The following is a 17,329-nucleotide window of genomic DNA, read 5'->3' as shown; positions in this document are numbered from 1 at the left end:
ACTGAATTGCATAATAATTATTTATTGAGTTTTTCTGTGCATTTTAGAACGATTTCCTTAGGTGGCCCATATTGCCCCGATCACCCCTACACACATGTTATGCTTCCACGTTCGTGCTAGTATAGTACAACATACCATGCGCCTCCATTCATCGTTTCAGTAATGCTTTTTTCACCGCACATGGAAACAACAAGCTTCAGCGAGCCAATAAACTTGTCCCATGAATGCAGCACTGCCGTCGCCGCGTAAACATCAAACAACGCTCGGACGAGACACGCCGCGGCGTGGTCGTCTATAAATAACGCCATACATTCGGCGGGAGGCTCAGGTAACGGTGACATTCGCACCCGAAAATAGCCGCCCAGCCCTGCCCGACGCGCAGCTTCGTTCCATAGTGCCGCCCTAGTCGTACGCATTCGCTCATTTTCTGCTAAGGCATCGCGAAGGAAGGAAAATTCTATCGACTCGGGCGAGCTGCCTCGGTCAGAATAGTGTGTGATCTCGTCCCGAAAGGTACGTTTTTCCGTGAGCTCCCGTGTCACCCGTGGGACTGCTCGAGTGGGGCCACTCCAAAAGGGAAAATTGTGTGTGTGTGAAATTTTCACTGGCCGATTTTGGCCACGGGCGGGTCGAAATTCGTGTGGATTCCATCGTTCTGCGGTGCCCCGCCGGGTGGGCTACGCTTTTCCGGTTTGAAAGTGCGGAATTTCCGACGGATTTAGTGAAAAATCCGGGAAAAATGGATTTTTCCACTTCTTCGCCTTTGTTCTGCCCTACTGGTGGTCTTGTTCTTTTTCTTCGATTAATGGATGAAAAGTTGAACCGTCGCGCAGTGGTTCGGGGAGGTGTAGTTTTGGTGAATGTTGATTTTTCTTCTATAAGGACAGTTCAGTAGAGTGTCATCGTCTTCTGGTTTTCAATGTGCACTTTGTAAAAGGGTCGTCATGCTATAGGTTTTGTGCTATTTTCATCATAAAAAAGTTTTCTGATTCGGTTTTTGAAAGCAAATTGTTGTGCAAATTGTGGATCTGAGTAACTCATGTATCGCATATAAGCTAGCATATAAGTCTTTTTGACAACGTTGTCCATACTTTGTTTAAGAACAGTGGTATAAAACCAACTTTTAATTAAAAACAAAATGTAGTGAACGTTCAAATGCTTTGCAAACGTTGAATGCTTTAGCCCTCAGGGAAAACAAAAATTCAAAATTCTTTCAGTCATTTAACATCAAGTGTACCTTTTTAATAAGTTTCAATTCTAGAATTTTGAAAACATATTTTCTTGTAATTCAAAAACGTTGTGAATAGACGCTGCTAATTTTTAGGGTCGTTGAACAGATATAAAGTGAGCTTACGACACGTCCTTCTTCAGTAATGTTTTCTATTCGCTTAAATCTACAGTTAAAACATTTTACTTTCGAAAATTGAACTGAAATGCTAAAAAAATGGTACAAAAAAGTGACAACTCTTTTACAAGATCAAAAATGCATAAAACAAGTAGTCGATGGCACCGCATTGATATCTCCTCATTCAGAAGAATTATTGAGTTTTTCATCAAAAGTGTACTTCTCTGGAACACTGTGACCCTTGGTGGAGCAAAAGTGGCGTACGGGAGTGCAGTGTGGGGGACAGAGGGCTGGTGAGACCTTTGAAGAACCCGAACAGTGTTGAACAGCAGCAGCAGCAGCAAAAGTTGGGGCTAGCCAGCGCGAACAGTTTGGGAGTACACGAGAGAATCGGGTCGGGCTCGAAGAGAGAGCCACAAAAGGACCTGAGAGCGATGCGAGAGCCTGTGCTCTGCTAGGTCCTGCTCCACATAGCCCGCACCCTGTCTGCCTTCCGGCAGGAGGTGTGGAAAGGTGTCGGGTGGGTCGTTAGTTTGATGCACGTTTCGGAAAAACAGGAACACAAAGTGTGCTATGCGTCGTCATCGGTATGGTGTGTTGTGTCAAATTTCGTGCAGTGGAATTTTAAGACTCAAGAGACAGCTACTCTCAAAATTGAAAGTTCAGTGTTCTTTTTTCATCAAAAAGTGGCTAAGTATGTTTTTAGCAGCTATAACTTCTTAATTTATATATCGAACTTGACACATTTTAGCAGATTGCCTTAAGAACTTAAGTTGAATATGTATAGGTACCCAAACTTTGCATTTCAAAGCTTAATTCTTCAAAAAAATTGAAACGATTTTATTTAACAAACTTGCATCAGTTTCGCAAACATGACTCTGCTGTTGACGTTGAGTAATTGCAATTAAAGTGAATCGTAGTGCAATTTGAAGAATCTTGTAATTAATATTCTGGTGAAAAGACTGATAGATTTGATTGACCTTTTAGAAATTAAAGTAAAGACACGGTGTGTCTGGTAGAACAAATTTATTACAAAAAAATGGGCATCGCTAATTTTTACGCTACGTGAAAGTTGACGCTACCAGCTTTCATTCAAGCCCAACATCGAAATATTTCATCGGGGGAACTTTTTCATACAAAAATTGGGTATGTTTGTTAAGTAGAAATAGGGATTAATTTGGAACCGTGCATTTTGTATGGGGAAAAACAGTATTCTGAAAAAGTTGTTCGGGATCCCTCTGTGGATTTTTTTGAGGGACCCTGCAAATGAAAGCTGAAAGCCTCTATTTTTGAATAGCGAAAAGTTTGACGATGCCCATTTTTTTGTTATAAACTTTTCCCATACACACGCCGTGAAGAGTATGGAAATCTTTATTGGAATTCTCAGAAGTTCATAACACACTTGGTACTCAAAATACGCAGTTCATCTGATTCAGGAATATTCACTCGAAAACTAGTGCATGGAGCAGAAAAAAAATTATTTTATTTTTTCCAATTTTAGTAAGAAGCTAAAGCAGGATGCCTACTATTTGAAAAAAGAAATCCCTAATTAATCTACCTAGCGGTGATGGCGCCTTTCTCGTGTCTTCGAAAACCCATCTCAACAAAACTCAAATGACATGCTGATGAAAATCCAACTTTCATCCGTTAAAAAATCCATATTATTGCACCAGAAATCATATAGTTTATCTGGCTCTTGATTCATTTTGAATTGTGTGTCGCCATCTTGGATATTAGACCACCATATTGAATATTCTGGTCGCGATTTTCAGACATCTTCCCCATACCAAATATACCCATAACTCAAAAAAAACAATCTCCAACTTGAATTTTGAGTCGCCATATTTGATTTTAGATCGCCATCTTGGATATTATTTTCGCCATTTTTGGACTCCACACATCTCCGCCATTCCAAATATACCCATATTGCATGGTTTTAGAGCCAAAAACTCCATTAAAATGCTGCCATCTTCAATTTCGGGTTGCCACCTTGGATTTAGACCGCCATATTGGTTTTTCTGGTCGAAATACACCAATATTGACTTATGTTTATAGCCTTAAACTCCATGAAACAACCGGCATCTTGGATTTTGGGCCGCCATCTTTATTGTTCCGGTCGCCGTGAAGAACTCCGGGCAAAATCATGCATTTTTTTAGAGCTATCTTGATTTATGATCCACCCTCGTGAATACCATACCGCCATCATTGATTGGTGTATGTGACTTGACCCTCCAAGCCTTCTATCGAAAATTCGTTTTTTGAGTAAACGTAATGCCTTTCAGTACACTTTGGTGTACGAGAAAGGCAGAAATGTGAGAAATTATCAAGAGATTTCACTTGAAAAATGCTGGAATCGTCAGGGAATTAAAAAAAAAATATGTGTCTCATGTTATTTAGGTTTTCTAGTTCATTGTATTTACAATGCTGAGCAAATTATCTCAGACTAATAAGTTAAAAGTCGTACAAACAAATATACATTACCGATAATTATATCAAGTACATATGTTGTATGCAATGTTCCTGCAAAGTTTTTCGAAGTCTTAAAAAATCGTAGAAACTCTTTGAGATTGTTTTGTAATTGATGGTATGTCTTGAATAATTTTCAGAGGGATCTCTGAATAAAGACTGGACTCGAAAAAAATGAGACGCAAAGAATAATGTATAACTTTTGATTCCGTGCACAAAAATAGCTGATTTTTTGACCAGGAATAGTACATTATGTGTAGCTAATACCATAAAAATTTCATCAAAATCGGGTAAGTGTTGGCGGCAGGGTATGTAAAACGGATCACGCCGAAAAACAAACGCTTTGTCCTAAGCGGTGCATGTTGGTAACAAAGGCGCTCCGCAACAAGCGCATGTCAGGCGATGAGAGCAATAAAATAAACATCGCTTGCCGTGCGTTTGCTGATATTCCGGCTTTTCTGCTGAAATTTTCGACCCACATCATCGAATTCATAAGCATTTGGACGAATTAAGACTCTCGCAAACCTCAGAGTCGAGTTTCAGTTGCAAAACAATGCGAAAATCACGATGTGAATAGAACGAGACAAATATTCCTACCGTTTTTGTTGTGAACAAACTCGGGAGCGATTTTGTCATTATCTGCTAACGAAAAAACAAAGCGTTGTTGCCGTGCCTTCTTTGTTGCCTATTTTTCGCTTGCGGTGGCATATTTTGCGTACACTGGTTGGCGGAGATATCGTCGAAACCTGGGACGGGACCCGTCAGGTGCTAGTGCAAATATGAAACCATTTGCCTGTCAAAAAAGACCACTTCTGATTGTTTGATTTGACAAAAGCAGCGTTGCGCCGCGTTACGTTCGTTTACAAGAGGGCACTCTGTTATTGAGTTAGCCGTGTTGCTAGTAGTCACGGGTTTTTTAAACCTCGTATGATTGATAATTAATAACTAACAACATTAATCGTTTTTCTCACTTTCTGTGCTGTTTTTATCCGGAACTTGACATGGTGAAATGAAGTGCAAAACGATACATTATGGGCGCAGTGATGTGTATCATTCTGGGCTTCATTTTTACTAATTTTCGATGAATCCGAAGGTTTGCAGGCAAGGGATGGAAGTCTGTGTGTGAGATCCAAACGAGGAAGATCAGATTGTTTTCAAACTCATTCTTTGAAGTAGAATGCTAAATAAAACTAGTCAACAAGTTTTGATTGATTTGCATATGAAAAGTGTTGGCAACACTAGAGCAACCCCCGTATGAACAGTAACAAAAAGAATAAGAGGGCTTGTACCAATGAGCTGTCACGTCCCGTCCCAGGTCGAAACAAAAGACTTACCATTTGAGAATCTTAGACCAAACAAACACTTTAAAAATATCACATTTTTTACCTAAAACTGTAGAGCCAAAATTACTGAACCGATTTCAATGAAAATTTTTTTGTACAAAAAGTATGTATGTAGATGTATTGTGTCAAAATTTCATTCAATTTGATTTGACCTTTAAAAAGTTATATCCATATATGTAGCACTATGTCACAATAAGCAGATGTGGTTTTTGGTATAGTGACATTCAAACTGCTCTAACTTTTAAAATGTTCAATCAAAATGGCTGAAATTTTCACTGAGAACAGATTAACACAACGATTTTACACTGTCAAAGTTTCAAAAAAAAAAATCGGGACAGTGTTGCCAATACTACAGTAAAAATAATGCACACTGATTTTTAAATGTTAAAAAGTGCCCAAAATTTGAAAACCCCGTTTTTTGAATTGTTAAAAAAAGTACTAAACCGATTATAATGAAATTTTCACCACTTGTTATGACTCACTTGAAGAACTTACAGTCTAATTTTCAGATGTTTTGACAACCAAGTTATAGCATAAACAATTTTTAAAATGGAAGCCCAAAATTTCCAAAATCACATTTTATTGTATCGACAATATTTGCGCCAATACTGAACCGATTTTGATGAAATTTTTAGGGCATTAACTACACATAACATGCTATTCCTGGTTAAAAAATCAGCTATTTTTGTGAACGCAATCAAAAGTTATACATTATTTTGAGCGTCTCATTTTTTTCGAGTCCAGTCTTTAGTTTATTGGTGGATTTTCAGAGCTCTTGGAAGAATTTCCCTAAAATTTCTTTGAAGATACTGTTGTGGAGTTTTGTCTTTTTTTGTGGTGCTTTCTAGTAAGGTAATGAAGATGGTCCCTGAAAATCTGTAGACATGATTTTCTGTGAAATGTCTATAAAAAATGGTATTCATAGTGAAATTCCGTATTGAAATCCTGGAGGAATGTCTGACTGAACACAATGTTGTTATGTGTAGTATTTTTCAGACAGTTTCAGGAAAGAGAAGTCAGAGGAAATTTAAATGGATTTCTCAAAATAATTGCATGTTTAATTTGAAACTGCTTCAGATAAAAGCCTGAGTAAATCCCTAAAAAAATCTTAATATAACTCCTAAGCACGTTTTTTGCAAGGTCACGGGAGTTTGCTCAGTAAGTTTACGTACCTAAACCTATTTTGTAGAACTTTCTGGAAATATTACTAGAGGATGTCGTTAAAGAGTATTATTCTGTCCAATCCAATGTTTGCTTGGAAAGATTTGTATTTAGAGTCCGTTCCGAAAGAATATCGGAAACAAGGAATTTCTTCAAGAAATGAATGTTGCCTTGATTTTCATAAACAAATTAACCCTCTAAAGTTCAGCGTTAATTCATTACTTTGGGAAAACATTTGACCGTTTATATTATGTAGACTAAAATTTGGTCATCTTAGACCCCCCTCCGCCCTCGTAGACTTTTGTCCATACAAAAATTTTGAAACTAACTTGTATGGAGCGTAGACTTTGGACAGACCCCCCTCCGTCCAAAAAGTCCACGTGGTTTATGAACAGCCCATAATGTATGTGAACATCCGAATGGCAATGGAGTATTAGTGTTTTAAAAATTGTTTGGAATTCAAAACATCCGACCATCCAATTTGTAATATAGGGTATTGGTTCCCTTACTAAGCATGTGGCTCCCATTTTCATCCTACGAAAAACTAAGGATTAAAGCGCTGTTTGTTTTTGTTTCTTATTTTTGTATTTTTTGTTAGAAATGAGCACCCATGAAAACAAAAAGAACGGAATCAATCGGTGCCGTTATCGCTTGTTTTCGACTAGGATGAATATGGGATCGTGAGATTACTGATGGCACACACAGGCTTGTCCGCACTGAACGCATGAAAATTCTGCTCTTTTGATTTACACCACCAAAACCATCGTAGTTATGTAATCTTCCTATTTTGCCTGATAGAAGGATGTTTGAATATCCTAAATGTCATTTCGAACTGTCAAAAAACCACACCGCAGTGCCACACTGTGCGCGCAAAGAGAATTTCACCCGGGTGAATTCACCCCAGTGAATTTCTCTTTGCACGCTCAGTGCGGCACTGCGGTGCGATATTTTGACAGTTCAAAGTGACATTTAGGATATTCAAACATCCTTCTATCAGGTAAAATAGGAAGATTACATAAATACAATGGTTTTGATAATGTAAATCAAAAGAGCAGAATTTTCATGCGCTCAGTGCGGACAAGCCTGGGCACACATACCCTATTTCATGAATTTTCATATATTTTACGCGTGAGTCTTAACGCTACAACCTTGTCGACTGTCATGTTTTGATATTAGGCTCGTAGAATGAGTTGTAGGCTAATAAGGCAAATAAGGTTTTTGGGTATGCTGTTCTAGGGTCCGAAAAGTCGATACACGAAATTATAATGAAAAGAATATAAAATTACTGAAAATAGGAATAATAAGGATTTCATTAAGTACAGTCGGCTCTCCTATAAGGCGCTGCCAGCCACTTTACACCCACCGTAATTTCCAGGTTGTCTTCCAACCAATTCAGTTCATTTTTGGAATGTGACAAGCTTGTAGTATACTCTATAATCACAGTCAAAAAATCAGCTTGATCGGTTACAAGATAGCTGGGAAATTGCAGTGGGCGTAAAGTGGGTGGCAACGTCTAATAGGAGACTCGACTGTATGATGCAATTGATTTGGAGTGTTGTTCCATGTTTAAGGGCGTCTAACTTGACTAGCTATAAAGTGCGGATGGATCATATCTATATATATAAAAATGAGTTTGAAGTTCCTTTGAGGCAACAAAACTCACGAACGGGTGAACCGGTCAGGATGACTCTTGCATGGTTTGATTCGTACTCATGGTGGCTGTGTTTATAAATAGTAAAAGTTACGAAAATCATCAAAAACAGTAAGAAAATTGAAAAAGTGCTGATTTTTGATGATCTGGGAAGAAAATCAACATGATCGAAATGAAATCAATCTAGAGTGCGGTGCTAAATGAGCGCAGTCTGACAATCCACCACAAGATTGGCAAGACAAAGTTTGCCGGGAAAGCTAGTACGTAATATATATACGTCCCAAGCAACACGCATGTCATATAAGAGTTTTGGTTGTATAGAAGTTAATTTGACGTTATTTCAACACAACGCTAAAATAACGTCAAATTAACTTCTACACAACCAAAATCTGCGCTGTCCTAGCTCTTTATGACATGTGTGTTGCTTCGGGTATGTATTACATATATTGTAGTCTCTATTATCTGATAAAATTTAAGGAAATTTTACATATCAAATAAAGAAGTTATAGCTGTTCAAAAACGCAACCGTTCGAACGGGAAAATTTTCGTCCATTCAGTTTTGAGAGTAGCTAGTCTAACTGCTGAGAGGAAGCCCAAAAAGAAATGGACGGCCCCAACAATAATGGGGAAGCGTGTTCTGTGTTCCTGTTCGGGAAGTTATGAATAATTATCACACGGAGGAAGAAACTGTTTTGTGTTGTGTGGTGGTTTGTGTGTGGGCATGCTCGAAAAGCAGGGCAGTAAAACGGGGCCATCACCTGCTGCAATGTGTGTCGTCGCGTGTTGCTCCCGTAGGAGCGTAAGGAAGCAAGCTACCATGCAACGTTTAATGAAAAGTGAAAAAAAAACAAGTAAAAGTGTTGTGTTTTGTGAACGGAACGATTGTATACCTTGTGGAATATGTGAGAGGAGGAGGAACTGTTCGCCAGTCCTTTTTGTAGTGGTGGAATGGAACAAACACTTGGTTCATGCAGGAAAAGCCAAACTTGAAAATTGGAGCAGTTGTTTCGCGATGCGTGTCTAATGAAGCCATAATAGAGGAAAATAGTGATTGCAAAGAACATGGTATGGTATTCGTTTGAAATTCAGTAAATTTAATGAAAGGTGACCTTCACGTAATTATTTACTTTCGCCAGTTATATCAAATTGCCCATTAAATTGGTAGTCGTGTTTTGTGATTTTCGTGAATAATAACGGTATGACATGTTATCGGAATGTAGTTTTGTAATATTAATTCGAAAAGTTTATATGAATCCACAGAACTGTTTATGGATTTCCAGAATTCTTATGGATTATAGGAAACCTATTAATGGATCATTCGGGGCGATATTTATTGTACGGCGTTAAGGACAGACTTGTTAGAATTCCAAAATGGCCGACTTTGGCACCGACTCACGATCGTAAACAAAAAAAATGGCACAAAACGGTTCGTAAACAAAACCAGTACACCTGAGCTTATCATTTAAAGCCTCTTACAAGTGAGCAAGAAGAGTATAATAAAATGCTCTGTTGTGTTAAGCTTGCTTCTCGAGATTTGTGCGTCTGAAGTTCTGATGCACTGCTGAAGCTGGATTTCAAGACGTTTGTCCTTAACGATGTATTGCAAATTGTTTTTTTTTTATTTCATTTTTTTTTATTACTGAATCAAAATTCAACCAACAATAATGACAATGTCGTAACCTGCATTTGTTGAGACAATCCACCTAATGCGACATAGGTTTGTCCCAACATGTACAGAATAGAATGAAAACCATACACCAAAGTATAGAGATTTTTAAGGCTTGCATTGAGATTTTCCAGTGGTAACTTCGAGACGGTAAACACTACAACGCTTTGAAGATCTATCATCAAACAGTTTTGATTTTGGGTTAGTAATCGATTATTCACTAGTTGAAAAGTACGCATCAAATTATGCGTTCGTTTTGTCTGCAACAAAAACTTTCGAGATCATGTCATTATCTTTTACCAGTTGCGATAAAGAGTAATCGCCGCGCATTCTTTATTGCTTGTTTCATGCCTCTATTGTCTGACAATTTTTTACACTGTTTTGGATTCACTAAGGTTCCAGTATGACTTTTTCAACTGTCCATTCTAATTCGAGTGAATACGTAAAGAAGAAGCGATATCTCTATCCATAAAGGAATTGATCATCTTGTTTCTTGATTTCAGTCCTGCAACGATTTTGTGCGATTTACTCATTCAAAGCCCGGTTTACCTCATGGCGACCGTGACAGGACTAGACCTTTCAGTCATCTGGTTCGAGAACCTACTCAGTCTCAGAGTATCGCAATGTCAGTTGACTACTGATGTGGCATCACCTTCCTTATTACTGTACGCTAATCAATGTCAAGATGATAATGACAGGCAACGACTTGATGCTGACCAGTACTCCAGATCACTATCGTTGTAACTGAACTGATATTTTGACGATTTTGTTAAATCGTAATGATGGAAGTAGAGTTGCACAGGAAGTATAGTTGTTTGTGATCCCCGAGAGACTGCTACGCCAAACACTACACGAAAACCTTTAAGCAGTTGTCGTCGGTATTTCAAATTTCGATATTTTTAATGATCATGCAGTACTTTTTTAATTAGTTTTGTACCTTACTAATAACACAGCGTAACAAAAATTTACCCTTTGTCTGTCTCAAGAGCAAACTTATGTGTCTCCGAAGGATTTTGGGCCGCTGAATCCGAATCCGGGCTCAGATTTACTCTAACACGTCACAATTTTGAGCTATACCTCAATTTATAGGGCAAAATATGCGATTTTGGACTTTTTTGACTGCAAGCCATAAAGCAAGGAAATATTATTTTTAAACAATCAAAAGGTTAATTGGTCAATTAACATCTAAATTAACGACTCATGCAAAATATTTTGTTTTATCAAATCGAATTTGATAGTTTTAAGCGATTTATGTTAGGTACGATATTTCCCATACAAGTCACCCTCCAAAAGTTGCATGCAAGTTTTCATACTCACATAAAATGCTTAAATCTATCAAATTTGATTAGGTACACCGAAATATTTTGCATGTGTCGTTAATTTAGATGTAAATTGACCAATTAACCTTTTGATTGCTTAAAAAAAATATTTCCTTGCTTTATGGCTTGCAGTCAAAAAAGTCCAAAATCGCATATTTTGCCCTATAAATTGAGGTATAGCTCAAAATTGTGAGGTGTTAGAGCAAATCTGAGCCCGGATTCGGGTTCAGCGGCCCAAAATCCTTCGGAGACACATAAGTTTGCTCTTGAGACAAAAAAAATGTTGCGCTGTGTAATTCAGTGTTTGGAATTTTATGGTGAGTAACTGAGTGGTCTATGCTCAGCTTTTGCTACAGTAACAAATCGTGAAGCGACACGCTCGGGAACGTTAAAAGTCGAAATACGTGTATCTGTTAAAGGAACGTCAATAAATTACGCCACGCAAAAATCGTCCATTTTCAACCCCCTCCCCCTATGTCACACTTTTTGTATGGGACCTCTGACATTTTTGTATGGGTCGTCACACTTTACTGAACCCCCGATCCCCCTCAAAGCGTGACGTAATTTTTTGAACGTTCCCTAAAAGGTTCGGCTATTTGCTACTTTCAAAGCATCCTGCATGATTTTTTTTATGAAATTCCCATTCTATTTTTTTTTTCAAAAAAGTATCCATGAATTTGAGCAGAAATTCCTCCAGGGATGCTTTCAAAAGTTCGTTCAGAGTTTCCTTCAGAAATTTCTTTAGACATTTCACCGGAGATTTCTTTAATTAAGCTTCCAGCGATGCTAGAATATATTCCAGAGTTTTTCGGATTTTTTTTTTTCAAAAGTTATTTCAGAAATTTATAATGGGGTTACTTTGGAAATTATTCCAAAGATTTCTTCAGAAATCCCACTAGGGATGCCTCTAAAAGTTTCGCAAAAAGTTGTATAAGAAAGTTGTGTATGAGTTTCTGCAGAAATTCCTCCAGAGATTTATTTAGAAAATCCTACAGAGATTTACCCTGTTTTGTTTTCTGGACTTTTCTAGATTTTTTCCGAAAAATCCTTCGAAAATTCTTTTAAGCATTCTCTTAAACCATTTTTCAATGATTCATTCCAAAAAGTTCACCGACATTTGCTTTAGGTATTGCTCCTGGTTTATTTTTTTAATCCGAATTTCTGTCAAAAAAAAAAAATCTAGGGATTTCTTTAGCAGCTCCACCAGCGACTTTTTCAAAGCATTCATCTTGAAAATCTGCCATGAAATTTCTCAAAAATACCTTATGGTTTTTTAGAATACGATTCACGGATACATTAAGGCTAAGAAATTCAGAAATTTTTCAAAAAAATTCTCAGAAGCATTCTAACGAATTTTCTCCAAGGATTGCTTCAGAAGTTCTTCAAGAGATTACCAAGAAAATCCTCAAAGATTTCTTCACATTCCTTAAGATATTCCTTCAAAACATTTCTCTTCCAGAAATTCATCCAAGGAGTTCTTAAGAATGTCTTATAAAACCCTCCAAGGATTCCTTCATAATTTTTTCTACAGATTCTTTCAGAGATTCTTATAAGAATTCTTATGGAAAGGCTGGAAGACATTCCTACGCAAATTCACACAGAGATTTAATCAGAAATTCAGCCGCCTATTTGTGTATTTTCTCCTCAATTCCTATAGGATTTCCCCCAGGAATTCATTTAAAAAATGTTTAGTATTTTTATTAGGGGATTTCTCCACGATTTTCTCCAAAAAAATCTGAAGAGGTTAAATTATTCATCTATGGATTCTTAAAATATACATGTTTTTTTAGAAATTATTTCTGGAATTCAATTAGGATTTGCTTTAGATTTTTTTCAGTGATACTTTAGGAAATATCTTTAGAGACTTCTTCAATATTTCTAGAATTTTTTTTTCTCCTGATGGGGACATAGTACCACTGCGACCGTTAATTTGATCTATTGTGGTGTCATTTTCCTTATTTTTGCTGTACTGAAAAGACTCATCACTATGGAGAAATGATCATCCTCACAGCTATTGGCGTGTTTCCCAATCAGGTACTGCATTTCGTATGAAATCCAATATCTGCTTGGGATGAGAGGCCCAGATTTCCCAAGGCTCCATCAAGCCCTTATCAAGATAACCGCGGCGCTTTTGGTAAAGTGCAGCACACTCACACAATAAATGCTCAGAGCTTTCGCTCTCAAATTTACAGAAACGACATTTGTTATTGCTAATTTAGAGAAAAATTTCCGTTTTACGGAAGATTGAGGAAGCTACCGCAGCTGTCAGACTACTGATTTTCACCAAGTTATCATCAATCGGGTCAAGGATGCCTTGGATACGACGCCGATGATGATTGTTTGTTGTTGCATCCCAGAGCAATTCACATTGCAAGCATACTTTGATTAAACCATCTGTTTCAATGATATGATGATTTTCAGGGCTGCGGTAGGACTTTGACAGCTGCGGTAGAACTCGGCGGCTACCGCAGAGTGGAAATTTTTCAAAAAATCCGCAATATCTTGTAATTTCCCATTTATACTTAAGTAATATTTACAAGGGCAGTGGCCTGTTACTAGTCCAGTGTAAATACTTAAATCATGTTTGTTCAGGTTCATTATCCTTAGTGTTTTAGATGCATCTGGTTCTATGAATCGTTTAGATTGACGACAATCTGAAGTATTCGACCAGATAAGTTTTATTTTTGTTTTTTCAATGTTCCTTAATTCCATTTTTAGGGCACAAGGAGCTATTCCAAAAAATGGCTCAGGCCCAATGAATTGTATGGATGACCCTATTTTTGCTAACTGATCAGCTTTTTCATTTTCTTCTATTCCGCAATGTCCAGGAACCCAGTACAGATTAACCTTATTGCGATAGGACAATTGCTGCAGTAGCATGGTACATTCCCAAACTAGTCTTTCTAGAATTACCTACTTCATAAATTTCAGCAGGAATTTTTTCAAAAGTTGTTCCATAGATTCCTTCAGAAGTCGTTCCAGCAGTTCATTCAGGAATTGCTTAGCCGGTTCCTTCAGAGATTCCTCCAGGAAATCATCCATGGGAATTAGACCTGTTCACTTTGAAACTTTTTTTCTCCGATTCTCCGTGACACATCAAATTATCAATCCACATGCAAAACCAAGTCTTCAGTCCAAAATTCAGGCCAAACATGTCTAAGAGTCCTATCTGCAGAAGAAAGGCTCTCTTTGGTTTCCCTCTCTTTTGTTGATATCTTAACTGTTTATTTCTATTATGAATGTCTCCTTGCATTGAATGATGGTCAAAACAATCGTCTTTTGATTTGTACTGCAAAAATAGTTGAAAAGTGTACCATTACATTGCAATAATTGAAAGAGAAAGTGATCAAAGAGAGCCTCTCAAATGCAGATAGGACCTATTGAAATGTTTGGTCTGAATTGAGCCAAATTGATGAACATTTAAAGGTGTATCAAATCAATTTTGTGTTTTTTTCAGCCGTTTTCGCAGAAATTTATTCAGAAATTCACAAAATTGCTCCGAAAAGATGTCGGAGATACCGTTAGGATATAGTTAGAACAATACTCTACAACTTTGCCGAAGACACTACGGTGTTTGAATAGGTAGATATTTAGTTTATACTTGTTGACAATAAATCGTATCGACGAGATCAGCTGGGCGAAATATTGAGCATCTGTTTGATAATGATCAATTTAGCTAAAACAATTCAATACGATGATGGAACTGCTTCTGGATGCAACATTAGACAACTGTAGGTGGAGCTTACTTGTTATCTATCTACCCACAATTCATCACAACTACACGATGAAGGGAAACTTCATTCTTACTATGCACTCTACGGTTTCGAAACAATGCTATGATGCCAAATTGCAATGAGATACAGTGCGTAGTTTCATCAACTTATAGCTGGATCGAGACGCAAAAAAAAAATCCTATTCCAGGACACGAACCTTGAATCTTCGAATCGACAATCTCATGCTCAACCATCTGCACCAAATTTAAACTCACGGCATAAATATCACAAGGCAGGCTAGTAACCTATGTAAACATACATTTTGAATGTAAACATGTGACGTCATTCTAATCGTTCTTCCCATGATCAAATTGATGTGGAGTACTAGATCGCCTCTGAACGATTTGAATTACGTCATCAAAAAACTGTCAGTTTTCCGAAAGATATCATCTTCTAAATGTTGTACACCGTGTTTAAACTGATGCAGAGAGACAAAGAATGGCGTTTAAATCATGGGTAACTTTGTTTTATTTTATGCTGGTAACTCTGTACAATTTTTGTTATCAACGTGACAAACTTTTGATAATTAGTCAATGAAAGCGAATTTCTACACTAAAATGATGTATGGACGAAATGTTCGTAACACATAGGGGCAATAGCTCATTAAATTAGTCACGTAAAACAATGTAAAATTACATGACTTTTACATGAAAAATCGTAAAAATATTGTATTTTTTCGTGATTTTTTAACGAAAATTGTTGAATAACTTTGAAATACGCACTTCAAACACCGTAGTGTCTTCGGCAAAGTTGTAGAGTATTGTTCTAACTATATTTTAACGGTATTTTCGGTACCTTTTGGGGCAATTTTCTGGATATTGAAGTACATTTTCCTGAAAATGCTCGAAAAAATACAAAATCGATTTGGTACACCTCTAAACCTTTATCAATTTGGCTCATTTTTGGACTGAAGCCTTTTTTTGCATGTGGATTGATAATTTGATGTGACACGGGTAGGTCAAAAAAAGTGAACAGGTCTAATGGGAATGTACCGGTGAATGGGTGCTGAAGTTGATTTTACCATGACAGCGCTGGAAATAATTAATCACACGTTCTTCTTCTTCTTCTTTATGGCTCGACGTTCGCCTTGGAACTTGGCCAGCCTCTCTTCAAATTAGTGTTCTTAGAGCACTTCCACAGTTATTAATTGAAGGGCTTTCTTTGCCTGCCATTGCATGAATTTGTACATTGTGTGGCAAGTACAATGATACACAATGCCCTGCCCAGGGAGTCAAGAAAATTTTCCCGACCGGAACGGGAATCGAACACCCCGTCTTCGGATTGGCGATCCATAGCCTTCACCACTAGGCTAACTGGAGACCCCATCTTGGCAGTAATCTGCCGAAGCATCACAATGTCCTTTTTATGGAATTTGCTACAAATTTTGGAATTCAATCAGCCAAGATAGTATGAGGCATCTACCAAAAATATCAAGAATAAATTACAATTATCAGTTATAAAACTAAGTATGTCATGAGGTATGCTTTGGAGCTACTATGGGTGCTTCACAAAACAATTGAAATGAAGTGCTCCGCGTGACAAAATGCTGAAGAATCCTGTATTACAAGTTATCATAATACAAACTGCAAGTTTTAAAAAAAATACAATTGGAAAATGTACATAAAATCGAGGGTTCACTAAATCGAGATATTTCTATTAGTGCCTAGGCCTAAGTTCGTTCAACCGTTCAATGACTGAATCAGCTTCCGTTTTATTTTATTTTATTCTCTTAAATTTCAGTCGATGTTACACTAAGAGCTACACCAAAGATTCAATTAGTAATATTTTATGACATGGTTCTCAGGGAAAATTTAATTAAAACTTAGCTTGCTCAGCAATGGAGCAAAAATAGAATCGAAAAGCGTTTATTTGCCGAGATTGAATATATGGTCTGGGACTATTTGGGCAGGAGCACCTATTTTGGGCACTTGCTGTTACATATAACTAAGTCAACTTCAAACCGATTGACTTGAATTTCTGAACGTGGCTAGATACTTTGCTTATCTGACCGTGTCTGAAAAATCAAGTCAATCGGTTTTAAATTGACTGAGCAAGTGCCCAAAATAGGTGCTCCTGCCCAAATGGTCCTAGACCCTATGTATCAGGATTCTTATGCAGTTGAACTTCAACAGTGCAGTAAGGTACAGAACAGTACATAATGTGCTTCTCATGCGCCACAAATGGGTCAACAATACACATCGATTCAGTTTTATCGTCCACAAATAGTTATTGTCTAAACAATTATTGTCTAAAGCAATCCATGGTTTTTGGGTCGGTCAAATGGATTACTGCACGAATTTATACTGGCCTGCTTACTCTCACACGAAATTTGACGTTTGAGCGGTGTCGGCACCTCTCAAACGTCAAATTTTCTGTGAGAGTAAGCAGGCCAGCATAAATTCGTGCAGTGGACCATTAATTAATTTTGTTTCCCATATCCGTATACATCTTGAACCACGTGACAATCAAGCGACAGTGCAGAGCAGACTATACAGAGAAGCCACACTCAACTGTTGTCATGTTATCGTGTCCCAATATGTATCCTACTGTCCTTTATCTTCGTCATGGGATTTCCCCATGTTTCTCCATGTTCACCACAATAGCT

General features: G+C 37.5%; 1 protein-coding gene across 37 annotated transcripts in view; it reads left to right on the top strand.

The window, feature by feature from the left end:
• Positions 1-302: 302 nt before the first annotated feature.
• LOC109398458 (calcium-activated potassium channel slowpoke) overlaps positions 303-17,329 on the top strand; it is a gene marked incomplete at its 3' end in the record, with an annotated part of 197,830 nt that continues 180,803 nt past the window's right edge. For 6 of the 37 annotated variants that reach the window (XM_062846896.1, XM_062846895.1, XM_062846877.1 and 3 more), the window contains 1 exon segment: positions 306-513. 37 annotated transcript variants of the gene reach the window in all.

The sequence above is a fragment of the Aedes albopictus genome, chromosome 1, assembly GCF_035046485.1.
Source record: "Aedes albopictus strain Foshan chromosome 1, AalbF5, whole genome shotgun sequence".
Taxonomy (NCBI): Eukaryota; Metazoa; Arthropoda; class Insecta; order Diptera; family Culicidae; genus Aedes; species Aedes albopictus.
Note: the sequence above shows the minus strand (reverse complement) of the source record. Positions and strands in the feature narration are given on the sequence as shown.